The sequence below is a fragment of the Phacochoerus africanus genome, chromosome X (genome assembly GCF_016906955.1).
Source record: "Phacochoerus africanus isolate WHEZ1 chromosome X, ROS_Pafr_v1, whole genome shotgun sequence".
In the NCBI taxonomy this organism is placed as follows: Eukaryota; Metazoa; Chordata; class Mammalia; order Artiodactyla; family Suidae; genus Phacochoerus; species Phacochoerus africanus.
Window position 1 is genome coordinate 48,234,056 of NC_062560.1, and position 27,397 is coordinate 48,261,452.

At 40.2% G+C, this 27,397-nt stretch overlaps 1 long non-coding RNA gene across 2 annotated transcripts; it reads left to right on the plus strand.

Moving 5' to 3' along the window:
* The first annotated feature begins 78 nt into the window (after positions 1 to 78).
* On the plus strand, positions 79 to 26,983 carry LOC125118772 (uncharacterized). Of its 2 annotated transcripts, none has more exons than XR_007132889.1 (4): positions 79 to 401; positions 521 to 594; positions 3,420 to 3,531; positions 14,506 to 15,353. It is a non-coding gene; the product is annotated as an uncharacterized LOC125118772 (long non-coding RNA). The 2 variants fall into 2 exon arrangements; XR_007132888.1 differs by lacking the exon at positions 14,506 to 15,353 and adding an exon at positions 26,372 to 26,983 and having other exon boundaries at positions 80 to 401.
* Positions 26,984 to 27,397: the final 414 nt, after the last annotated feature.

Here is a 27,397-nt window from a genome sequence, read left to right on the forward strand (position 1 = left end):
CTTTAGGCTTCGCGCCTGCGTGCTTCCAACTAACCTCCCAAACGCCTGTCGAATGGACTGGCAAAGAGCGATGACGAGTCCTCTTCCTGGCCAATGCTAATAAAGGGTGGGCTTGGCACGTAAACCAATCAAAGACCCCCAAAGGGGCGGGTTTTCTTCGGCCTGGATCCAGCCTTGGGGGGTAAAAATAAAGTGTTTCCATTTCCAGCCAATCCCAGGAAAGGCAGGAGGGCACTCCTCCAATGGGAACCTGGAGCCGTCGGTAGCGGTGGCGGCCAGCGACCCCGCAATAGCTCCGGCAGGCGGGAGGGACGCGTCCAGTGCTTTCGCGAGGTCCTGCTGCCGGCCGCTGGATCCTGGTCGAGCGAGGCAGCGGCGACGCCGACGGTCTGAAGTTCCCGGTGAGACGCTGTAAAGACGGGGGTGGGTGGGGCGGAGGGCGAGGGGAAAGATGCCGGGCCGGAGCGCGTGAGGGGTGGGACCTCGGCGAGCTTTTACCCGGGCGGCCTCTCAACCCTAGGTCAGCGGGTTGCGGAGGATCGTGCGGGTAGCAAAGGGAGGGCGAGTGCTCCTGCGGCCCCAGACGGCAACCAGGTGAGTACCCTGCGGAGCCCACCGCCCATGCCCGCCCTCCGCGCTCCCCCCATTTCTGTCTCTTGGGAAACGGTACTGTGCAGGTCTGCAGCTCATGTGATCGTCTGCTTGCGTGTCTGTAAGTCTCCGTCTCTCTCTCTCTGCCCACACCCACCCCCCTCTTCCTCTGTCTCTGTCTCCATCTTTCTGTCTGTCTCCATCTTTCCGTCTGGCTCCCTCTCTAAGAGACCTTACAGGCTGAATCCTGACCCTTCTAGTTAAACTAGCCGTAAGACCTTGAGCCTCACCCAGTGGTGTCTCAGTTTCCTCATCTGTCAAATGGAAGTCTAATATAATCTCCACCTACGACAATACGTACGCATCACTTTGCCCAGCACCTGGCCCCTGGAAAAGTTTCAATAAATAATAATTGTTATTGATTGAAAAGAATATAATCTGTCTTTCCCTTTGGCTTTATTTTCTCCCTGCTGTCTCTGACCCTTCCTCCTCCCCAATTGGTTCTTTTTGACTGCTTCTGTCTTTCTCTGTTTTTGCTCTTCCTCTTTCTGCTTGTCTTTTTCCCATCCCTAAACAGGTTAGTAGTGCATTGTTTATAGCAGTGAGCTTGGCCTGAGAGCACCTTTGAGCTTAGCCTGTGGCTCTGGACTGTTCTGTGGCCCGGGGAAGGCGGGGGGGGGGGGGGGGGGGGGGGGGGGGGGGCGGAGGGGAAGCCTGGCCTATAGGCTTCTTCTGGCCTCTTTGAGGCGAGAACTGTCCTCTTTGTTCCCCACCCTACTGTGTTAAACAGGTGAGACCCCCAGGGTGGGGAGCAGCTTAGATGAAAGAGTGGATCAGGTCCTTGTTCTGTATCATGTTAATCACCACACAAAGACCAGAGACCAGAGGTCTCCTAGTTACATTCCCTTACAGCCGTGGAATTTCCCAGGCCTTTGGAAAATCATCAGAGCAAAATCCCCTTCATTCTCACCCTGGTTTCTGAATAGTCCTGTTGTTTTCTTGCCATGCCTTAGTGGTTCTCATACCTTTTGGACACAACACTCCATTTTTATAATGTATATTTTGAAATACTCCCTTCACTCTTCTGAATTGAAGTGCATAGATAAGAGAATCTGTCTACATACATAATTCCTCCAAAACCAATATAATGTCCTAAATTGAATACAAGGGAGAAGGAAAGGAATAATAATTTATAATAAAACAGTATGTATTTCAATATGTAAAGGCTAGGATATAATTCCATTAGAAGACATAATGAAATTGCCTTCACATGATGATGCCTGTACCTGGGAAGGTGACAGCTACACTATGACTCAGACACCGCAGATAGGGTGATGCAATTTTCCTAGATGATGAACAGTTCTTCAGAAAGTTCTAAAAACAAAATGCAATCTTCCCTCAATTTATATGGTTATTGAATTTCTGGAGCAGTCTTTATATATTAAAATCCATGATCTGGCCCCTACAACCACTATCCCCACTTGCTCCCTGTGTTTCACCCATCCTGGCCTCCTTGTTGCTACTTGAACATATAAGGCACATGTCCACCCCAGGGGTTTGTACTGGACCATCCCTTGTACTAAAAATGCTCTCCCACCCCCACAGTATCCACAAAGCTTATGCCCTCACCTCCAGGCCTCTACTCAGATGTCACTTTCTCAGTGAGGCCTACCCTGACCACCCTGTTGAAAATTTTGGCTCTCCCCAGCACATACCCTGCTCTATTTTTTCCCTAGCACTCCTCATCCCCTTACATAATATATGACTTACATCTTTATTGCATTTGTTGTTTATTTTCTGACTCTCCTACTTGATTGTAAACTACAGAAGAGCAGAGGTAGTTGTCTTTCTTGTGCCTTGATGTATCCCTGTTACTTAAAACAGTGCTTGGACATAGTAGATGCTCTCAATAAATGTTTGTTGAATGAATAAATGAGTGAATGAACAGGTTTTTTCACCTACATGATTGGTGAACATTTAGAATGGTGGAACATTCTAAAGTCATATGGGATGCAGTACTATTCTTTGCTGTGTGGAGCTGTCTTGTGCACTGCAGGATGCTGAGCATCCCTGGGCTGTGCCCACTAAATTTCACAAGTAAGTCCAATTATTGTGACAGCCGAAAACGCCCCCAAACACCTCTTGACTGTCTCTTCCACCCCAACTGAGAACCACTGCTTGAACAGAAATCTGGCTTTCCCCTAAGCACTTGGCTCCCCCAGCAGCCCCCTCAATCCCGCTCTTGCCATATGTCCTTCCCAGACATTCTCTCTCTCGCCTCCTTAAACGTTCTGTTTTTTTAGAATTAAAAATTTTTCGATGGCTCAGTGGGTTAAGGATCTGGTATTGTCACTGCTCTGGCTCAGATTTGATTCCTGGCCCAGGAACTTCCTCATGCCTCAAGCATGGCCAAAGAAAAGTTTCATTTTTGAATAATTTCAGACTTTTTAGAAGTTATGAAAATAGGACAAAGAATTTCCATATATCCTTCACTCAGATTCTCCACGTGTTAAGAAATTACACAACTGCAGCTCAGTTATTAAAATTAGGAAATTAACATTGGTACAGTACTCATTTTTTGGTCGCACCCTTGGTACATGGAAGTTCCCAGGCCAGGGGTCAAATCTGCTATGCCTCAGCTGCAGCAACACCGGGTCCTTAAGCCACTGTGCTGGGCTGGAGATCAAACCCATGCTGCCACAGAGACAACACAAGATCCTTAACCCACTGTGTCACAGCAGGAACTCCTGGTACAGCACTCTTAATGACAGCACAGAACCTATTTGAATTGCATCAGTTTTTCCACTAATAAAATTTTTCTCTTCTAGGATCTAATTCAGGATCCCACATTGTATTTGTCATATCTCCTTAGGCCCTTTCAATCTGGGACAGTCCTTTTGTCTTTCATGACTTTGGAAACTTTTGAAGAGTCCTGGCCAGGTATTTTATAGAATTTGATGTTTTATAGAATTTGATGCCTTATGTTTCTTTGTGATTATAGTTATGTAATTTGTCAAGAATACCACAGAAGAGATGTGTCTTCAGTGCTTTGTTTTCCTTTTTACAGCTCCACCTGTGGCATATGGAAGTTCCCAGGCTAGAGGCCTATACCACAGGCACAGCAATACCGGATCCAAGCTGCATTTGCTACCTACATTTGCAGCTTGCAGCAATGCTGGATCCTTAACCCACTGAGTGAGGCCAGGGATCAAACCTGCATCCTCGTGGATACTAATCAGGTTCTTAACCTACTGAGGCTCAGCAGGAACTCCGTCTTCAGTGCTTTGTATCAGGAAACACATGATAACAGTTTATCCCAATACTAATTTTGCTCACATTGACTATTTGTTTAAGTTGGTGTCTCCAGGTTTCTCCATTATACTCTTTTTCCCTTTGAAATTAGTAGGTAATTTGTGGAGAGATCCAGTAAGATTATGTAAATATCTAGAGTTCCCTAGTAGCCTCACAGTTAAGGATTTGGTGTTATCATTGCTGTGGCTCAGGTTTGATCCTCACATTCCATGAACATGACAAAAAAAAAAAAAGATTATGTAAATATCAACCACCTTGTTTTAACTCTCGAATCACCTACTCGTCTGTTATAGTCAGGTGTAGACATACACACATACCTGCCCATGTCATATCTCATTCCTAAAAGAATTTAGCTACCAGTTATCTGTCTCTCTCTATAATACTACTCCAGCCTACCACTTGGTGATTTTAACATCCTAATAGATGACCCTTCCAATAGTCTTGTCTCTCAGTTCTGTGGTCTGCTTTTCTACAGTACTCTTGGCCTTTCAGCCCCACCTCAGGCATGTACCCCAGTGGTCTTAGCCTTCCTGTCAGTACCTGTGACTGCATCACCTCCATAATCACAGTTTCAGGCCTCCTGACATCCAACCAGTACCTGTCCTTCTGATGCACTCCCTCTAGCACCCCAATTCCAGCCATCCTTCGGTGCCACTGGGACTGAACATTTTCACTACCCTTTACTTCTTCCATGTTCCCATGTCCTTTCTTTAATCAGCTTAGATTCTCTGGTCCGTCATAATACTCATTGCCTTGCATGCATCCTCACTTCCTTTGCCTTCTGCCACTTTAGCATACTTAGCAGGCAGAACCCTGGCTCTGCTTAAATCCAACTCTGCCAGCTCCACTGTACTTCCCCAGGCCATTCACTGTCCTACCCTTCTTGATGGCTATTTCAGACTTTCTCTCTCTTCAAATCTCTAACACCTCGTCTCCCATCCTAGGTTCAGGCTGCCTGCTTGACTAAAAATTTTAAACCATCGAAGAGAACCAACACAGATTCCCACTTCCACATCCACCCACCAAACAGCATCTGTACTCACATACTCTGCCTTCTTTTCTGCTATTAAGGATAAACTGTCCCCGCTGTCATCAAAACCCTACCTCTCCAATTTGGGACTAGATCCCATCCTCTGACCTACTTGAGTACATTGCTCCAGCAGCCTTCCCCTCTCTCCTGCCTCAGTTTCCTGGTCTTGCGAGGTCATTACCATTAACACACAGACATCTTGTTATTGCTTGCATCTTTTTGTTATAGCTTTGTTGAGACCTATTTCACATAGCATAAAATTCACCCTTTAAAAGGGCACTTACTATTCTATTCGGTGGCCTTTAATATAGTGACAGCATTGTCCACAATCAATTTTAGAATATCTTTATTCCCCCCCAAAAGAAGCTTCATACTGATTATCAGTTAACTCCCAATGACTCCTCTCCCCCCAACCCTAGGCAGCCACTAATCCACTTTGTGTCTCTATTTGTCAAGACATCTCATATAAATGGGATCATATTGGCATTTATGAGTGGTTTCTTTCACGTAGCATAACCGTTTTGAGGCTCATCCATGTCGTTGCATGTGGCATTCCCTTTTATTGCCAAATGATATCCCATTGTATGGATATACTACCTTTTGTTCATTTATTTGTCAGTCAATGGACATTTCAGTTTTCGTGTTTGGCTATTATAAATGATGTTGCTCAGAACATTTGTGTACAAGTTTCTGTGTGAATGTATGTTTTCTTTTCTCTTGGGTAGATACCTAACAGTGGGATTGCTTGGTCATATGGCAGCTCTATGTTTAACTTTTGAGGAACTACCAAACTTTGCCAAAGTGGCTGCACCATTTTACATTTCCATCAGCAGTGTATGAGGGTTCCAATTTCTCCATATCCTCACCAAAACCTTTTATTGTTTTTTTTTAATTATAGCCATTCTAATGAGTATGAAGTGGTATCTCATTGTGTTTTTATTTGAATTTCCCTAATAACTAATGATGTTGAACATCTTTTCACATTGGCTATTTTCGTGTCTTCTTTGGAGAAAATGTCTATTCAAATCCTTAGCCTTTCAAAAATTAGATTATTTGTCTTTTTATTGTTGGATTGTAAGAATTCTTTTTTTTTTTTTTTTTTTTTGAGATCAATGCACTTTATTGAGGGGCTTTGGGGGAGGGTCGAAAGATTGGGAGAACAATGAGATCCAACGTCCTCCCAGCCGGGATCTCCTAGCTTCACAGTCGCTGAAAGGAAGAATTCTTTATATACTTCAGATACAAGTCTCTTGTCAGATAGATGAATTGCAAATCTTTCCTCCCATTCTTCAGGTTGTTTTTTCACTTTCTTGATGGTGTCCTTTGATGCACAAAAGATTTCATTTTGATGTTCAGTTTATTTGCTTTTTTTTTTTCTTTTATCTCTTGACTTTTTGTGTCATATCCAAGAAACCATTCCATAAACCAAGGTCACAAAGATTTAGTCCATTGCTTTCTTCCAGGAATTGCAAGGCTTTAGCTCTTAAATTTAGGCTGGTGATTCATTTGAGTTAATTTTTGTGCATAGTGTGAGGTGGGGGTCCAAATTTTATTCTTCCATTTGTGGATATTTAAATTTTTTTTTTTTTTTGTCTTTTCAGGGCTGCACCTGTGGCATATGGAGGTTCCCAGGCTAGGGGTTGAATAGGAGCTGCAGTTGCCAGCCTACACCACAGCTACAGCAACGTCAGATCTGAGCCATATCTGTGACCTACACCATAGCTCATGGCAATGCCAGGTACTCAACCCTCTGAGGGAAGCTAGGGATCAAACCTGCATCCTCATGGATACTGGTTGGGTTCGTTGTCACTGAGCCACAATGGGAACTCCTGTTTGTAGACATTTAGTTTTCCCAGCACATTTTGTTGAAAAGAGTATTTTTTCCTTCATTGGAACTGTCTTGACAACCTCATGAAAAATCAGTTAACCATTAATCATAAATGTGAAGGTTAATTTTTGGACTCTCAATTCTATTCCATTGATCTATATATTTGTCACTATGCCAGATTACACTGTCTTGATTACATTAGCTGTGTAGTAAATTTTGAAATCAGAAAATGGGACTCCTCCAACTTGGTTCTTTTTCAAGATTGCTTTGGCTGTTCTACGTCCTTTGCACTTCCATATGAATTTTAGGATCCTCTTGTAAGTTTCTGCAGAAAATCAGCTGAAGCTTTTATAGGGATTTTATTGTCTCTGTTTATCAATTTGGGAAGTATTGCCATTGAACAATATTAAGTCATCCAATCCATGAACATGAGAAGTCTTTGCATTTACAGCTTCATTCTTTCAGAAGTGTTTTATAGTTTTCAGTGTACAGGTCTTGCACTTACTTTGTTAAATTTATTCCTTAGGTATTTTATTCTTTGTGCTGCTATTATAAATGGGGCTGTTTTCTTAATTTCACTTGCTGATTATTCAGTGCTAGTGTGTAGAAATACAATTGATTTCTGTTTATTGATCTTCTATCCTGTCGCATTGCTGAACTTGTTTATTAGTTCAAGTAGTTTTTAGTAGATTCCTTAGGATTTTCTGTATATAAGACCACATCATCTACAGAGAGAGATAGTTTTACATTTATTTTCCAATCTGGATGCCTTTTATTTACTTTTCTTGACCAATTGCCTTGGTTAGACCTACAGTGTTGACTAGAAGTAATGAGAGCAGACATCCTTGTCTTGTTCCTGATCTTAGGGGGAAAGTATTGAATCTTTCTCCGTTAAGTGTGGTGTTAGCTGTGGGTTTTACATAGTTTCCCTTTATCAGGTTGAGGAAGTTCCCTTCTAATTTTAGTTCTCTGAGTGTTTTTGCCATGAATGGGTGTTGGATATTGTCAGATGCTTTTTCTGCATCTACCAAGATGATTGTGTGGAGTTTGTTTGTCCTTTTAATAGGGTATATTACATTGATTATGTTTCAGATAATAAACTAACTTTGCATTCTTGAAATAGATCCTAATGTTATATAATGCAATATATAATATGTGCCTGGACTTGTTTTGCTGGTATTTTGTTGAGAATTTTTACACCTCTATTCATAAGGGATATTGGCCTATAGTTTTCTTATGTCTTTGTCTGTTTTTGGTATCAGAATAATACATGTTGCATAGAGCGAATTGGGAAGTGTTTCCTCCTCTGTTTTTTGGAAGAGTTTGTAAAGGATTGATATTTGCCTTGTGTGTGTGTTATGTCATTTATGTTCTTTTGTTCTTCAATTGCTCTCTTCCTATATATCAAGTAGATATTTTCTATTATAACTTTTTTATTTCCTTGTTAACTATATATTTTTGAGTTAAGTTCTTAGTGGTTGCCCTGGAGATTACAACTAACATCTTAACTTGAAACAATCTACTTTGGGTTAATTCTAACTTAATTTCAATGGCATATAAAAACTTCGCTCCAATATACTTCTGTTCCCTTTCACCTCCTTCATAGTATTATTATCATACAAATTACCTCTTTATACATTATAAGCTTGCCAACATAGTTTTTTTAATTATTGCTTCATGTAGTTATCTTTTAAAACAGATAGAAGAATAAAAGTGTTACAAACAAAAATACCTATGTAATTCCTTTAAGTTACAAACAAAAACACCATTTGTAATACTTGTGTAATTACCTTTAAGTTACTATTTAGTGTCCTTTAATTTCAGCCTGAAATTAGTATTTCTTGCAAGATAGGTCTATCAGCAACAAATTCTTTCTTTTTTTTTTTTTATCTTCTCTTTCATGTTTGAAGGACAATTTAGCTAGATGTAGAAGAATTATCTATCTCTTTCTTTCAATGTATTAAAGATGTCATTACACTGTCTTCTGGCCTCCAGTGGTTTCTGATAACAAATCAGCTGTTAATCTTAATAAGGATCCCTTATAATGCAATAAGTCATTTTTCTCTTGCTGCATTCAAGATATTCTTGTCTTTGACTTTCATCAGTTTCACTCTGTGTCTAGGTGTGTATCTCTTTATTTTACTTGAGTTTATTTTACTTGAGCTTCTTGAAAGTATAGATTATGTTTTCCATCAACTTTGTGATGTTTTGGCCCTTTTCTGAGGCCCCTTTTGGCCCCTTTTTCTCTTGTCCTTCTGATACCTCCATTATATATATGTTGGTACACTTGGTGTCCCACAGATGTGTGAAGCTTTTTCTGTTTTCTTCTTTCTACTCTTTTTTCTTTCTCCTTTTCAGAATGGATCATATCTGTTTGACCTGTCATAAAATTTACCCTTTCTCTCTTCTGCCAGCTCAAATATGTTGTTGAGCCCCTCTAAGTGAATTTTTCATTTCAGTTATTATACCTTTCAGCGCAAGATTTTCTATTTGATTTTTTAAAATGATTTCTGTCTCTTTATTGATATTTTCCATTTGGTGAGACATTGTTCTCACACTTTCCTTCAACTCTTTAAATACAGTTTCCTTTAGTTCTTTGAAAATATTTATAATTACTAATTTAAAGTCTTTGTTAAGTCCCAGACATTGGCCTCCTCAGGGACATGTTGTTCTTTTGGCTGATTTTTTTCCCCTGTATATGTAACATACTTTCCTGTTTCTTCTCTTGGTTCATACTTATTTTGTCAAAAGTTGGACATTTTAGATACTCTGCTCTAATAACTCTAGTTTTAGACTCTTCCACCCTCAAGGTTTGTTGTTCTGGTTTGTGTGTGTGTGTGTGTGTGTGTGTGTTGCGTTGTTGTCATTATTGTTATTTTTCTTGTTGTTAATTTGTTTAGTAACTTTACTTGACTAAGTCTGTGGATTCTATATTCCCTGCATTATGTGGCCTCTGAGTTCTCTGGTAACCTTTTAAAAAAAAAAAAAAAAAGATCTTGTTTTTAGGCTTGGATTCCTAGGGGTCATACCTGGTAAGTATGATTTGGTGATTGGTCAGATTTCCTTAAATGCCTTGTCTATATGTCTTCCACCCTCTGCCAAGGAGATCTGTGTGAGAAGACATGCCTTCAAACTTCAGTAAGTTTGCAAGGCAGTCTTAGCTTTCACTTTCTGCTTGCACAGGACCTCACAGTCAGACAGAAGTAATGACTTAGTCCCTCTCCTTTTCCAGCTTTCTTGGGCATGCACATAACCATGTATATAGCCCTTTAGATACCCAGGAGTATGTCAGAGCTTTTCAGAGTTCCCTATAGTTGTCTCATCCTCCAGGATTTTCTTTTAAATTCCCAGCCAAAGCATGGCTCTGTTTTCTGGAATTTGTTCAGCTTTTGGCTATTGAACCACTAAGCTGGAGAGGGTTGGGAGGGTGGGAAGAGCCACAAGTTAAAATGTCACACACACAAAAATGTCATAAAATCTGCTCTCTTGCCAAGATTCAGTTGTTTCTCTTGGATCGCTGATTTTCACTTCATTCTATGCCTTTGTTAATTGCCAGAGTTTTGAACTGGTTGATTTTAGTTGGTTTGCCCATATTTTCATTGTTTTAGAGAGAGAGCTGGTTCACCGAAGTCCTCACTCTGCCATTCCATCGGTCTCCTATTGCTCCCATCTTTAAAAAATTTAAAACTCTTCATCCCATGTCCCCTTGCAAATACGACTTTGTTTCTCTATTCCTCTAACAACAAAACTCTTCAAAAGAGTTGTCATTCCTCAATTCTTCCTATTCTTTTCCCATTCCTCGTTTGTTCATACAAAATATATTAGACATATAGTAAAAGAATATATACCTTATATATGTGAGTTATAAATATAATAATAATAATAATAATAGTAATAATAATAATAATGAAAACCCAGGAACTTACAACCCCACCCAAGGACAACATTAATGATAGTATCTTTCCCTATGTCGTTTTCTGTCCCATTCTCTAACTCTCTGCCAGAAATTACCCGTATCCTAAGTCTTGTGTTTAACATTCTTTTGCTCTTTTTTTTTTTTTGTCTTTTTGCCATTTCTTGGGCCATTCCCGCGGCATATGGAGGTTCCCAGGCTAGGGGTCGAATCGGAGCTGTAGCCACTGGCCTACGCCAGAGCCACAGCAACGCGGGATCCGATCTTTTGCTCTTTTTGATATATATTTTTTTCATATTTGTGGAGCTGCTTAATCAATACATTGTTTATTTGACTTGGTTATGAGATTTGTAAAAAATAGTATCATACTGTATATGGTCTTTTGTGATTTACTTTTTTCACTCATTGTTGTGTTTCCAAGATTCCCTGTTTTGCATGTAGCTGTAGCTTGTTCATTCTCAGTGCTGTATAATATTCCATCAGGTGATCTTAAAACAAATTATTCACCCATTTGCCTATTGAGAGACATTTAGGTCATATCTAGATTTTTGCTCTTATAATAAGTACTATTATGAACATTCTTGTACATATCTCCTGACACACATGCACACCCATTTTTCTAAGTTATATACCTAGGAATGGAATTGCTGGTTAATGTAAACATTCATCATGATGGGATTATGCCAAAATGTATTTTAAACTGTTGGTACCAATTTACACATCTTTCAGCAATTTATAAGAGGTCCCATTGATTCGTACCCTATCAATACTTGATATTGTCCCACTTTTTAATTTTTGTCATTATAGTGAGTCGTGGACTTAATTAGCATCTTTTAATGTTTATTGGTCACACATGTTTCTTCTTCTGTACAATGACTATTAATGTCTTTTGCCCATTTGAAAATTTTTACTGATTTATAGAAGTTAATTATTTGGATACTCATTATTTGTCAATTATATGGCTTTTAAATGAGTTGAGCAATTCAGTTTTTTTCTCTGTAGCCAGCACTTTTTGTGTTGTCTTCCCTAACCTATGGTTATAAAGATATTCTTTATTTTCTTCTAATAAAAGTTTAAAGGCTTGCCTTTCACTTTTAAGCCCTTAATCTAACTGGAATTGATTTTTTGTGGTGTAAGTTACAAGGTAGGGAGCCAATTGTATTATTTTCCCCATAGATAGCCTAATGATCTGAAGTGCCACTTTTGTCACGTATCAGAATTTCATATCTGCATAAGTCTGTTTCTGGGATCTCTGCTATTGGCCAGCTTTTTGCCCCTGAACCAGTATGACACTACTTAATTACTTTAGCTTCATAAAGAATCTTGATAACTGGTAGAGCAAAATCTTCTCATCCTGTTTTTCTTCAGGAGTATCATATATTCTTGGCCATTTGTTATTTCTAATACATTTCAGAATCTACTTGTTATTTTCTACCAGAACATTTGAACTGGAATAAATCTATCAATCCATTTGAAGAGAATTGGTATGTTTATGATGTTGAATCTTCCTAGCTATAAACATGATATATCCTTTTACTTTAAATAAATTCTCAAATGTCTTTTGGTGTGGAGCTTTATAATTTTCTGTATAAGGGCCCGCATATCTTGTGTTAGAATTATTCCATGGTACTCTTGGCTTTTACTGCGATTATGAATGAGATCTTGTTATTTAATGTGTTTCATCTCTCTTGCAGGTGCATAGAAACGAAGTTGATTTTTTATATTTTTATTATAGCCATCCAGCTTGCTAAACTTGCATTACCTTTAAGCAAACTTAATTTCAGGATAATTTTAAGTTATAGAAAAGTAAATAAAGAGACAGTATGGAGAGTTCCTGTATACTCTTCACTGTGGTGTTTTTGTCAAAACTAAGAAAACAACATTGGTATATTACTATTAACTAAACGTCAGACTCTCTATAGCTGTACCAGTTTTCCCACTAATGTCCTTTCTCTTTTCTAGGATCTAGTTCCAAATATCACATTGCATTTAAGTTGTCATGTCTCTTTAGTGTTCTCTGGTCTATGACAGTTTCTCAGTCTTTCCTTGGTTTTTTTTTTTAATAACCTTAACAGTTTTAAGATGCACTATAGAATGTCCCTCAATTTGGATTTGTCTGAAGTTTTCCTCATAATTAGACTGGGGTTGTTCTTGGAAAGAATCCCACAGAGTTGAAGTACCCTTTCATCACATCAGGGGCATGTGATATCCCTATGACATCACTGGTGATGTTGACCTTCACCACTTAGTTAAGGTGGGGTTTGCCAGGTTTCTCCATTGTAAATTTGCTGTTTTTCCCCGTTTCACTCTCTTCTTTGGAAGAATCTACCCCATCCTCAAGGAGAAGGAGAGGAATTAAGCTCCACCTCTGGAGGAGGGTGTATTTACATATATTATTTGGAATCCTTCTGTAAAAAAGATGTTTCTTCTCCTGTATTTATGTAGTTATTCAGTTTCTTGATTATATTTGTTTAATAATTTGACTTATAAATCCTATATTGTTACTTGTCTTGTGGTCAGATTGTTCTGGCTTTGGCCAATGGGGACTCTTTTAGGTTGGCTTCTGTGTCCCTTGGACATGGCCCCATCCTTCTGTGTTTGATTACCTCCTTACTTGCCAGCATTGCACGATGCTTCCCACTCATCTTTTCTCTTCCTGCCCTAACCCCAACCAGAACCAACCATTTCTCAAGGAGCCCTGGTTCCTTTTAAGTTGTCTGTATATTCCTTTGTGTTTTCTACGTTGACAGCCATATCAGCTATTAATAATGACAGTTTTGTGTTCTTCCTCCCCAACTTGATGCTTTTCATTTCTTTTTCTTGTCTCACTGAGATGGCCAGGACCTCCAGTACAGTGTTGAATAGAAAAGATGGCCGTGGGCATCCTTATCTTGTTGAATATTTTAGATTTTCCCTAGTAACTAACTTTTCCCTAGTAAGAATGATATTTGCTGTTGGTTTTTACAGGTTTTATCAAATGAAGCAAGTTCCTTCCTATTCCTTTTTGCTAAGAAGTTTTAATTATTGTTTTTAACTCATGAAAGGGTGTTGAATTTTTATCAAATACCTTTGCTTGGGACGATTATGGTTTTTTCCTCCAATAATCTGATAATGTAGTAAATGACATTTATAGATTTTCCTCATGTTAGACCACCTTTGTATTTCTGGTATAAATACAATTTGGTCATGATCTTTTCCTTTTTACACAGTACTAGATTCAGTTTGTTAATATATTGTTTAGGATATCTGTATCTGTGTCCATGAGTAAAACTGGTCTTTAATTTTCCTTCCTCATGCTGTCTGTATTTTCTTTTGGCATCAAGTTCTGCTGGTATTATAGAATGAGTCAGTGTTCCCTCATTTACAGTATTCTGGAATACGCTGTATGACTTTGGAATGATCTGTTTGGTAAAACCACCTTGGTTTGGTGTTTCCATTTTAATATTAAGTTAATATTAAACTTCAAAATAAAATATTTTCAGAAATTTCAATGAGAAACTTGAAACCTGCTCCCATAACATGTTTATTTTATATCAGGTTTTATGCTCAAAGTGATTACACACAAATCCCAATCAAGACTTTAATGATGTGTTCTTTAAATTCTTAACAGTCACCATCAATAAAAATCTTTCTTTGTACAATTAGGTGATAAAGTATTTGAAACCAATTTTTGAATTGTTCAAAAATGTTTTAACAAGTGAAATGATACCTTTTTGTTTCACTGACAAATATATTGTTAAAATTTCTTCTGAGAATGTGATTAGACTTCGAATCCAATTGAACTCTTTCATATTAACTATTTCAAAATAATGATGAAGCTCTTATTTGCAGAACACACATCATTGTTAGAATCATCACCCTGCAGCTAGCTTGGACACCATTAAAAGGGCTCATCAACTGCAAACGGATAGAAGTATCTGATATTCGTGAAGACAGAGTTTCAGGGCTTCTGCCTGGAGCTACACTCTCCAGAAGCCCCTGCTTGGCCTCTCTGCACCCAACCCCACCCCAACCAGTCACAGCTTGGGTCGTGTGTGGTGTTTCTTGGCAACTGGAACACAGACTCCTCCAGCAGCTCCACAGGCCCCTTGTCCTCACTGAGCAGAAGACTACAGAAGCTGGCTACTGAAGAAGCTGTCCAAGTCTTAGAGCTCCTCCTTGGCCCTGCTTAGCACACTTACCACAGAGCAGTAACCGAGTGCTGGCTGTTACTCATTTGCGCTTACCACCTGCAGGGACTTCAGAGGGATTTGTCAGACCCCATTTCACCCTAAGGCCACTCCCTAAGAATCTCCACAGGAGGCTACCCATAGAGAGAGGTGGCTTGCCTAGGGTCTCCACTGCCTTAGGTCATACGTGGACACTTCCAGGGCTAAGGGGATTAATATCTTTTTGCCTACCTGTAACCCACATATCCATTGGAAAATTCCGCCTCCTGCTATTTTCTGTTCTTTTATTTGTTTTTTGGTAGGAAGAGTTTTAACTACTGCTTCAGTTCCTTTAATAGTTGGAGGATTATTCAGGATTTCTTTTTCTTCTTGCGTTAATTTTGGTAAGTTATAGTTTTCTAGGAATTGGTCCATTTTGTCTGTGTTCTCAAACTTGGCATAAAGTTTCCTTGTTTTTTTGTTCTCTGTTCTATCTGTAGTTATGTCTCCTTTTTCATTGCTGATATTGGTTATTTGTGCTTTCTCACTTTTTTTCTTGATCAATCTCTCCAGAGGTTTGTCTATTTTATTAGTCTTTTCAAAGAACCAGCTTTTGGCTTTGTTGCTCCTCTCTATTGTGTCTTTGTTTTCTATTTCTTTAATTTCTGCTCTTATCTTTTTTGATCTCCTTCCTTCCACATTTTTTGGATTTATTCTGTTGTTCTTTTTCTAATTTCTTAAATTGGACACAGAGCTCATTAATTTTTGTGCATTTAAGGACATAACTTTCCCTCTAACTACTGCTTTTCTTCAAGTTCAGACATGTCGTATTTTATTATTGTTCGGTTCCACGTACTCAGCATTTCCATCGTGGTTACTTCTTTGACCTGCGAGAAGTGTGTTTCTAAATATTTGGAGATTTAAAATTTTACCTCTTTGTTATTGGAATTTGTCTTAATTGCATTATGATCAGAGGATGTGATCTGTGTGATAAAAGCTCTGAAATTTATTGAGACTTGTTTTATGGCTTAGTACGTGATCAGTATTTTTGAATGTTTCCTATGTGATTTATAAGAATGTATGTTCTCTAATTGTTGAATACAGAGTTCTACATATGTCTATTATCAAGTTTGTTAATTGTATTGTTCACATTTTCTATATCTACTGATTTTCGGGGGGTCGTACTATACCATGAATTGTAAGGTGTGTTAATATTCAGTTCTGATGGTGGATTTATCTGTTTCTTCTTGTAATTCTCTTTTTCTTTACATGTTTTGAGGGTATTTTATTAGGAATATTCAAATCAAGAATTGTTATATATTCCTGGTAAACATGTATGACGTTCTCTATTCCTGATAATGCATTTTTCCTTGAAGTCTATTGTATCTTACAGTAATATAGAAACACAGACTTTTCTTCTGTTAGGATTTGTGTTACTTTGAAACATTTTCATGCCTTAATACTTTAATTATGTCTCTTGGGAATGGCATACAGCTGGACCTTTTAAAAAATCGAATCTAATGCTCTCTATCTTTTAATGGGCAAGTTTAGTCTGTTTACATATATTGTGAAATATTTGGATTTTTCTCTACTGTCATAGTTTTTTATTTCTATTTCCTACCACCACCTTTGTGATGCTTCATTTTTCTCTTTTTTTGCCTGCTTTTTTCATTTGTTTGTTTCCTTATTCTATTTTTTTCCTCATTGCGGTTTGGAATTTACCTATTCTTTTCCCATTATTTCTGTGGTTATCCTTGAGGTTTTGCTGTGCACATATAACTTATAAGTTTTAAAGTTAAAACAGTGCTGGAGTTCCCATCATGGTGCAGTGGAAACGAATCCTACTAGGAACCATGAGGTTGCGGGTTCGATTCCTGACCTTGCTCAGTGGGTTAAGGATCCGGCATTGCCGTGAACTGTGGTGTAGGTCACAGACATGGCTTGGATCTGATGTGGCTATGGCTGTGGTGTAGGCCTGCAGCCGTAGCTCCAATTCGACCCCTAGCCTGGGAACCTCCATGTGCCATGGGTATGGCCCTAAAAAGCAAACATAAATCAATCAATCAATAAAGTTAAACAGTACTTTAACATCCTTCTTGAATGCGAGAAGCTTAGAAACATTCAACTCTAGTCATTCCTCTCTTGGACCACGTGTTATTTTTTTGAGTATATTTATTTCTTCCCTTTCCCCCCCTAACCTCACAAATTCTATATCATCCTTAGTATTATTTTATGTAGATGGTGTGTGTTTGGATTTTCATGCATATATTCTTGCATCTCAGACCATCATTCTGGGATCATTTTCCTTCATTATGAATACAGTGTTGAGATGCCCTTTTAGTACAGATTTGTTGGTGTTAAATTCTCCCAGTCTTTATTATATGTAAATGTCTTTATTCTATACTCATTCTTAAAAGATAGATTGTTATAGGTAATATTAGAAGTCCATTGTCAGTCTAATTACTATTTTTGTAGGTGTTTTTGTTTTCTGGGTATTCTTAAGGTCTCTCTCTCTCTCTCATGGAGGAGAATGTTCAGGGGGTTCTGCACTTTCATTCTAGTGTTTCGGTATGTATTTCTTTTTCATTTATTGTACTTTGGAAATGTGCTTCATGCCTCTGGATTCATGTTTTTCATAATTTCTAGAAAGTTCTCAGTCATTATCTCTTCAAATATTGCCTTTCCTCCATTATTTCTATGTTTTCTTTCTCAGAATTCAGTTAGTCATATTTTGCATCTCTTCATTCTATCTTCCATATCTCGTAACATCTCATTGATATTTTCTATCTTGTCTTCTTGCACTTCATTGTGGACAATTTCTTCAGATATATCTTTCAGCTTATTGATTCTCTCTTCAGCTATGTCTGATCTGCTGTTTAATCTGTCCACAGAATTTTTATTTCAACAATGGTATTTTTCATTTGTACAGCCTTCATATATTTCACTTACCAATCTGCCTGGTCATCTCTTAATAGTTTCTTATTGCTTGCTCATCTTTGTGGTTGCCTCTGTTATTTCTTTAAACATTTTATACAATTTTTGTTCAACCAGTATCACTGTTTGCCTGAGTATGGCATTGTAAATATTGTTCACATCCAGACTACATAGTACAGTCTAATGACATATCCTTTGTTACATACCTTTTTGTTTTCCTAGTAATTCCCTCGTTTTTTTGTTTTTTTTTTTTTTTTTGTTTTTTTCTTTTGCCTAGTGTTCTAATACCATTACTAGGTCTTCTCTGAAATTCTTTTAAAAATCCCTATCAGGCTGTGTCCCTCCTCTGCTCAAAATTCTCCCATAACTCCCATCTCCCTCAGAATAAAAGCCAAAGCCCTCACCATGGCCCCAAAGTCTCTACACAAGCTGGTCCCCATAACCTCTCTGACCTGGCCTCATATCACTCTTCCCGTCACTCACTCTTCTCCAGCCACATTGGCCTCCTTGCCGTCCCTTAAACATGCCAGATATCCCCCCTTTTCAGAGCCTTTGTACTTGCTGTTATCACTGTCTGGAACACTCTTCATTGTAGATAATCTGATGACTTGCCCACCCACTTGTAGTATGCTCAAATGTCACCTCCCTCGAGAAGCATTCCCTGACCACCATATCTAAAATAACCCCACTCACCAGCACTTTCATCATCCCCTTATCCTATTTATGGCTTATGTTTTTCTGCAGAGCACTGATCACCACCTGATATATTTATTTATTTATTGTGATTAGTGTTTGTCTGTCCCCAATAGACTGTAAGCTCCACAAAGCAGGACTCTTGTTTTTGTTCTTTGCTGTATCCCCAGTGCCGAGAACAGTGCATAGTAATATTGAGTAGATACTCAATAAATATTTGTGGAATAAACTGAATGAATTAATGAACTAATTAATGTGGAGGATAGAGGGAGAAATACATTGAGAACTGGGCTAGACATGAAGGCCTTTCATTCCATGCAAAAGAGCTTGAGCATCATTGTTCAGAAGGGCGGGGGCTGTGAAGAAGCCATGAGGGTAGTTCCTGGGGTCTTTTGAGTAGCAAATTTAGAGTTGATAGGGTGATGACAAAGCCTTGTATTCATGACTGGCTCCTGAACATGTTCGGTACCCTGGGCTCCTGAAGATGGACCTGCCTCTTTCTCAAACAGCCCTCAAACTGCTGTGTGGTCATGCCTGCCTGTTACTTGCTGAACACCAAAGCCCTAGCTCTCATTAGGCCTTCTAATCCCAGCTAGGATTTCCCCTTTTTCCTGTCCTGTGAGAAACAGTTTATTGGTTCCCCAATAAAAGCCAAGCAGATCACCCCAATTAGACTTTTTCTGTGGTAGTTGGATAGGGAGAGAGCTGGTAGAAAGACTGGCACATAGTAAATGCTGTCATAATGTGGACACTGCAGGGAGGTAAGTTTTAGCTCAGAAAAACTTTTTTCATTGTCAAGGCTGCAGTGGATGTGAGTTTTCTTCCTGACTTTTTCTCTAACCCCCTTGGGGGCCAGCGAGACTCCAGTGGGTTCCATCTGCCCATGACTGTTTGGATACTAATTCTGTTGTCTAATATATGGCCTACTCCCCTGGTTTTTTGTCACCCACTAGTTTTGTCAGAATGCCATCAGTACACACATGTCTTTGTGGCATTCCCCTAGAGACTTCCCTCTGCGGGCCAACATCAGTTCATTAATCGTTACCACACTGGGTTTAACTAGCCAACTAGTTACTTGAGCAAAACTGACTGACCAGTTACTATGTGTCAGGCCTCCTGATCCACACTGAGGACACAGAGATGAACAAGGTGTGTTCTCAGACACAGGACCATAATTTCCGGTGGTCAATGCAGTAACAGTGATGGGTATGACAGAGTGTGAGAGCCCCTAGGGAACACACAACCAAGCTCAAGGGACCAGGGAGGGTTTTTTTGGTTGAGATGGCATATGACCTGAAGCTAAAAAAATGAGTAGGAACCTTTTGGATGACTCATAAGGGGAGAGGAGGGCAGTTCAGGCAAAGGGTACAGCATGGGCAAAGGCCCAAAGATGGGAAGCCACATGATGTACGCCAACCTCACTAACTGCCTTCGCTGTTCATTTGTCTTTCTACAAGTTCATTCTAGGAGACTGGCACATACCAAAATTCTGACATGAGTTTGTGACCTCCCCTGACATGCTAATCTGTTAACTCTTCAGAAAGGTAATGAAAAGTTGATTGGACATGACTGTCCACAAACTTGGCCATACCAGCTTCCAGTGTCCCTGCCTTCCTTATCTAGATGATGGTGCTTATGTTACCTGCTTCTTTTATATCCAACCCACCCACCCCCACCCCCCGGGGTTGGGGTCATTTCCACTCTCCTGGAGGTGATGAAGTCTCTTCTCAGTTCCATGTGTGGAGGTCTCTTTGTGGAGAGGAGTTTTTCTGACTCCTGATACCATAAAGACCTTCATCTTTCAGGGAATGGACAGAGCCTGCCTATCTTGTCCTCAGATATTAGGGTTCACCTCCTCTGGCATTCATTCATACCTGTAACAATCTAAGACAAGGTGGAGTTCACGGTGGGGCGCATCTCTGGAGCCCTGGGATGCAGGTTCAGTCCCCAGCCTGGCACAGTGGTTAAAGGATCTAGCATTGCTACAGCTGCCATATAGGTTGCAACTGCAGCTCCGATCTGACCCCTAGCCCGGAAACTCCATGTATTGCACAGTCGCCAAAAAAAAAGAAGAAAAAAAAATGAGTTAATTGTGGAGTCTGGCAAGCCCAGTTTCAAAGTATAGAGCTCCCCAGTGTCTTGGTTGCGTGACCTTAGCCATGTCACCTGTCCTAAATGTCAGTTACCTCATCAGTAAAATCAGCGGAATGCCCACTTTGGATAGTTGTGGGTGTTACAGCGTATGTAAGGTACTTGGCACCTGGCCACCATTTATTGAACACCTACTACTATCAATATTAAAGGGAGAATGGCATAGTGGTTCAGAACATGAGCCATAGATCCAGACCACCTGGATTTGGATTGTAGCTCAACTACTTACTAGCATCGTGACCTTGGTCAAATTTCCTAACCTTTCTTACCTTTAGTTTGAGCATTTGTAAAATGAAGTTACTGTACCTGCCTCAATTATCATTTGTATTCTTGTAGCAGGGTATAGATGGGAATTGGGGACCTTCACAGGCCTTTCCCCAGCCTTCCCTCCCTGGAGACCTCCCCCTCCCCAGGGGACCTACCTTTAGCCTCCCCCTCTCTTTAAGGCTAACAAAGAAGACCGAGCTGAGCTGCCCATCACAGTCACAGGGCCACGTTGTTATGGGAGCTTTCTAATGTTAAACCACTCTTGCATTTCTGGAATAAACCACACACTTTCATGTTATATTAAATTTTTTTTACTCATCCTGGATTTGGGGTTGATTTGTGGTGCAGCAGATTAAGGATTCAGCATTGTCACTGCAGTGACTTGGGTCACTGCTTGTGGCTCGGGTTCGACCCCTGGCCCAGGAACTTCCATATGCTGGCGGTGCAGCAAAAATAAAATTTTTTTTAAGTAAATAAATTGTTTAGTATTTTTGCATCTTTGGTCATCTGCCATAGTGGTCTGGTCAAGGTCACTAGTGGACACATCCAATAAATAAATTAGTTGGTCCAGTTCATCTAAGTTTTCAAATTAACTGTATCCTCTTATTTTATGATTTCTGCTTTGTCTTTTATATTGTTCATATTATTTATTTGTGCCTTCTCTCTGTTTTTCTTCATTAGTCCCGCCAAAGATACTTTACTGGTTGGTCTTGAAAATTTACCATGCATATTTAACCTAAAGTCGAAAGTTGAACATTACATAATCCCCTACCCAAACAATACAGAGACTTTATAAAATATCACTGTCTCCCAATTTACATGTTAATGGTTGTCTACTATTTTAGTTCTTTTCTGAGGAAGATATCAACATATAAATGGACCTTAACAATGTTATTATTTTATGTTAATGTCAACTAAATGGACATTAACATTATTATTTTATTCAGACAGTGTTTAAATACTTGTTTACCATTTTATTTGTGCACCTTCCTTTTGAAGCCTTAGACCTCTTTATTTGGGCCAGTTTTCCATCTTGAAATATGTACTTTAGAAGATCCTTTAATGCAGATCTCTTAAAAGGAAAATGTTTGAATCTGCATTTATCTGTAAATCCCTTTATTTTACTTTATTCTTCTTGAAAGATAGGTCTGCCAAGTACCCAATTCTGAGTTACCTTTTTTTTTTTTTCCTCTTAACACTTATATTATGGCACTTTCTTTTGGTTTCCACTGTTGCTGTTGATAAGTCTGCTATCAGTCTAATTGTCTTTTTTTATTTCAGGTGTTCTTTTTCTCTGGCTGCTTTGAAGATCCTTTTTTTTCCTGCTCTTTAGGGCTGCCCCTGCGGCATATGGAAGTTCCCAGGCTAGGAGTTGAATCAGAGCTACAGCTGCTGGCCTATATCACAGCCACAGCAACACCAGATGCCAGATGCATCTGTAACCTACACCACAGCTCATGGCCACGCCGGATCCTTAACCCACTGAGAGAGGCCAGGGATCAAACCTGCATCTTCATGGATACTAGTCCAGTTCTTAACCCACTGAGCCACAATGGGAACTCCCTGAAGATCATCCTTTGATTGTTGCTTGACTCTAAGGGCTTTGTGTTGTTATTGTTCTCTGACTGTTCCTTTCTTTGTATAGCTTCCTGATCTTGCTTCATGCATGCCATATTTTTTCTTGTCACTCTGAGGACGTTAAATAATAGTGCCTTTGTTCTTGGAGTTCCCGTCATGGTGCAGCGGAAACAATTCTGACTAGGAACCATGAGGTTTCGTATTTGATCCCTGGCCTCACTCAGTGGGTTAAGGATCTGGCATTGCCGTGAGCTGTGGTGTAGGTTGCAGATGCGGCTCAGATCCTGCGTTGCTGTGACTGTGACGTAGGCTGGCAGCTGTAGCTCCGATTGGACCCCTAGCCTGGGAACCTCCATATGCCAAGAGTGCAGCCCTAAAAAAAGCAAAAAAAAAAAAAAAGGTGTGGGATATCCAGTTCATTAGGTAGTCAGAATGAGGTAGGATTCTTCAGTGGGAAAATGGGATGCAGTGTTTACGGGTAGGCTCCCGTTGAAAGGTGACCCATATTGTTATTTTGTTCATTGGAGCAGAACAATACCAACTGGTAGAGCAAAGACAGTGAGGGTTACTCTAGGGTAAGGGATTTCCTAAGCAATTTATAATGATTTTCTCTTTGGATCTAACCTGTGAAGTACTGAGCATCTTTACAGGGTATGATGGCTCTTCAGGCTGGGGCAGTGAGTCTGTTGAAGGGCACGTCTGCTGCCAGGAGTTGATTCACACTCTCAGAGGTAGGACTGAGCACATCACAAATGCTTTCAGTCTTTATTCTAAATTCTTCTGGGCCGTCTCTGAGTTTAGGGAAATTCCCAGCCTTGGTAACTATCTCAGACACAATCTAGAGGATAGGAAGAGGAGGAGTCGGGCACACTGAAAAAAAAAATGCTTGATGGAAGTCAAATTTGAGGAAACAAGTGTCAAAAGTGAAAGTTCGAGATATGCAAAAATTGTAAAGAAAATTTTATCGAAGCAAATCCAACAATGTATTTAAAAAGGTAAACCAAGTAGAGTTTATCTCAGGAATATGAGTTGGTTTAACCTTAAGAAAATTTTATTTGGGATGAATGGGCTATGGGGCTCTGTGGCACAGCACAGGGAACTGTGTATGACTGAGTGACTTTGCTGTACAACAGAAATTGAAGAAACATTGTAAATTAACCATACTTCTAAAAAATGAAAAAAAAATGAAAATCAGTCAGTGCAACTCACCATGTTAACAAACCAAAAAATAAGGGGAAAAAAAAGATTATCACAATAAATGCAAAAAAGCATTTAAAGTCCAATATCCCTTCCCGATTTAAAAAGAAAATCTTTTGACAGACTAGGACTGTAAGGGAACCTGCTCAACCTGATACAGGGCATCTACAAAAATCCCACAGCTAACACTATATTTAATGGGGAAAAACGATGTTTCACCCCCAACATCAGAAACACTATAGGGATATCCTCTTACCACATTTGTTCAGCATTGTACTAGAAGTTCTTGCAAGTGCAATCAGACGAAAAAGAAAATGAAAGAAAAGGGGGGCACAGTCTTTAAGGCATTAGCCTGCAGTGGCCCCCTTTGCCTGGCAAAGCAATAAAGTTATCTTTTTCTCCTTTAAAAAGAAAGAAAGGAAAGGCCTCTAGATGGGAAAGGAAGATGTAAAACTATATTTGAAAATGACATGACTGTATATGTAGAAAATCCAGTTGCGGAGTTCCCTAGTGGCCTAGTGGTTAAGGACCACCATTGTCACTGTGGCAGCTCAGGTCACTGCTATGGCACAGATTCATTCCCTGGCCAAGGAACTTCCATATGCCATGGGTGCAACCATAAAAAAAAAAGAAGAGAAAATCCAATTGAATCTACCAAACAACAACAAACTAATAGAACTAATAATAACTCCTGCAAGACCCAAGATCAATATACACAAAACAATTGTATATACCAACTGAATATGAACAGTTGGACATGGAAACTTTTTAAATTCCAGCTAAAACGACATTTAGAAATATGAATGAGGGGAGGTCCCATCGTGGCTCAGTGGTAACAAACCTGACTAGTGTCCATGAGGATAGGGGTTCGATCCCTGGCCTTGCTCAGTGGGTTAAGAATCTGGCATTGCCATGAGCTGTGGTGGAGGTCACAGACGTGGCTCAGATCCCACATTGCTGTCTGTGGTGTAGGCCAGCAGCTGCAGCTCTGATTTGACCCCAAACCCAGGAACTTTCATATGTGGCAGATACAGCCCTAAAAAGCAAAAAATAAATAAAAATATGAATTATGAATATATCTGACAGACCTATATACCTCTCTTGCTGAAAGAACAAACAAAACAAATGGAAGGTACACTTTGTTCCTGGGTCAGAAAACTCCATATTGTTAAGATGTCAGTTCTCCATAAACATTCGACACAATCCTTCTAAGTCTCAGCAGGTTTTTTTAACACCTTGACAAGGTGATCTTAAAATTCATGTGGAAATACAAAGGTACTGCAGAACCTGACACGGAGTACCAAAGCTTTGGTTAGGGTCCACCCTTCCCACAGGATCAGGACTGTGGAACACATAAGAAAGGTAAAACAATGGAGGGGGCCTCCACGAAGAGGTCTATAAGAGCTATGGACAAGCAATTTTCTCAAGTGGAAAACCCCAAAAGGTAACAGGCATAAGATGCTCAAAGGCATTAGTTATCAGGAAAGTACAAAATACAATTACGATGAGATTTCACTTTATTTATTTATTTATTTATTTATTTATTGTCTTTCTAGGGCCGCACCCACAGCATATGGAAGTTCCCAGGCTAGGGGTTGAATTGCAGCTGCAGCTGCTGGCCCACACCACAGCCACAGCCACAGCAACGCGGGATCCAAGCCACATCTGGCCTACACCATGCACACAGCTCACGGCAGTGCTGGATCCTTAACTCACTGAGCAAACCCACATCCTCATGGATACTAGTTGGGTTCCTTACCACTGAGCCACAACGGGAATTCCTGAGGTTTCACTTTAAATCTCATGGATGGGCAGCATTTTAGCAAATTCAATCCTGCCAAGTCCTGTAATGGGGATGTGGGGCATGGGGACCCTCATGCACTTCTTGTGGCAGAAGGAACGTGGGCAGCCACCCCAGAGATGAATGTGGCTGTACATAGTCTGATTCAGTATCCCCACATGCCCTCTAGAGAAATTCTCACACAGATCCATAACAAGTCATGTCGGAGAATGTTCGGTACAGTGTCGTTTGCAGCGGTAGGGCATTGGGAGCATTCTGAATGTTCATCACCAAAGGACGCACAGGGAGAAAGCTAGGGATGCCATCCATAGCTGCCCTTTCAGCAGTTAGATCACTTGAGTTAGATACACACAGAGCAACACTGATGATCTTTGCACATAGCACTGAGTGAAAAATAAGAAGCCATATAACAAAACGCTATTCATGTAAGTTACCAATACGTGCACATAGACGCCAAATATACGTCTTACAAGAGCTCACATGGGAGTTCCCATCATGGCTCAGTGGTTAACGAATCCGACTAGGAACCATGAGGTTGTGGGTTGGATCCCTGGCCATGCTCAGTGGGTTACGGATCCGGCGTTGCCGTGAGCTGTGGTGTAGGTTGCAGACACAGCTCGGATCCTGTGTGGCTGTGGCTCTGGCGTAGGCCGGTGGCTACAGCTCCGATCTGACCCCTAGCCTGGGAACCTCCATATGTCGCAGGAGTGGCCCAAGAAATGGCAAAAAGACAAAAAAAAAAAAAAGAATGCACACAAAACGATAGAGGTTAAACATATTCAAAGAGATGCCTATGTGGCAGGGCTTGGCGTGGAACAGGAGTGTGGATCATAGAGCATCAGCAAAACAAGAGAGAAAGAAAAAAAAAACAGAAAGCTTCTATTCCTTTGTCTTGGGTCACCCACTCTCCATGGTGTTCATCCTTTAGGCTCTGCTCTTCGCCAAGGAGGAAACAGCAGCACCTGAGGACAGGACGCCCAGGTGAGCCTGGCTCAGTCTCAGTACTTGACTAATCTGACCACATGCTGCTGAAGCGCCTACACACCCTCCCTCCAAACTCTGCACAGCCTGGATCGCGCATGGACACGCATTTCACCCAACAGAAGTTCTGCTGTCTTCTACTCTTGGGTCAGGGAGGGGTCATGGGGAGATGAGAAGTAGAAAAGACAGAGGGGCCCACTCCCATCAAACCATATTGTTACCAGACAACTAATTTTTCTGGTTCACACAGGCCTGCTGGTGCCCTGACTGTGGTGAGCTTTGTGTGTTTCCTTGGACTCAAGTGTGACCTCACTCACTGATTTCTCCAGACTCAGCTCTCATAAACTCACAGAGAGGCTGGAGCCAGACTATGCCTGAGAGACTCTGTTCCACTTATCCCCTCCTGGGCAGCTATACCTAATAGTAACTTTAGTAACCAGCTAGGTATGTGCATGCCACTCAGGTTTTCAAAACAAAACAATAGAGTATTTAGGTAAACGGTCATGAAAAGCAAAGGAAGTTCCCTTCGTGGCTCAGTGGTTAACGAATCCGACTAGAAACCATGAGGTTGTGGGTTCGATCCCTGGCCTTGCTCAGCGGGTTAAGGATCCAGCTGTGGTGTAGATTGCAGACACGGCTGGGATCCCGCGTTGCTGTGGCTCTGACATAGGCTGGCAGCTACAGCTCCAATTCGACCCCTAACCTGGGAACCTCGATATGCCTCAGGAGCGGCCCAAGAAATGGCAAAAAAAAAAAAAAAAAGAAAGAAAGAAAAGGAATGAGAACATGAAGTTCAGGATAATGCTTTCCTCTGGGGCAGGGAAAGCGGGGTATGCAAAAAGATACACAGGCATCTTCTGTAAAGTTCTATCTAGTTCTGAACCTGCTTGGTGGATATATGGGTGTATTATTATTCCTTAAACTGTACAAATAAGTTTTAGAAACTTTTCTGTGTTGAATGCAGTTAAAACAT